The sequence below is a fragment of the Eimeria mitis genome, genomic scaffold (assembly GCF_000499745.2).
Source record: "Eimeria mitis Houghton genomic scaffold, Emh_scaff3009, whole genome shotgun sequence".
In the NCBI taxonomy this organism is placed as follows: Eukaryota; Apicomplexa; class Conoidasida; order Eucoccidiorida; family Eimeriidae; genus Eimeria; species Eimeria mitis.
In genome coordinates, this window is record NW_013571353.1 from 5,475 (window position 1) to 5,910 (window position 436).

Genomic DNA, 436 nt, shown 5'->3' on the forward strand with positions numbered 1-436 from the left:
CAGGGGCCCCGGGGGCCCCAGGGGGCCCCCAGGGCTGTCACGGGGGCCCCTGTCAGCCTGCTGTAGGTTGCGTGCATCGATAGTAAATATGTTTAGGGGGGGGCATTGCGGTTTGTTGGTTGTTTTTGTAAATAATAATTAAATAAGAAATTTAATAAAATAAATATGTTGAGGTGTATGCAGAAGGGGAAGGAAAAGGGTACAACTGCAGCGCAGCAGCGGATCGAAGCAGCAGCAGCCGAGCACAGATCTGCTGCTGCTGCTGCTGCTGCTGCTGCTGCTGCTGCTGTAGCTGCTAATATAGTTAAGTTTAAGAATACCGGGATATATTCAGGTAATATAATTATAAAAATAGAAATAAAAAATAAAAAATTAATAAAATGTGCAGCAACGATGCTGCGTTTGGGGGGCCCCCGGTCCCGTTCCACCTCGGTGA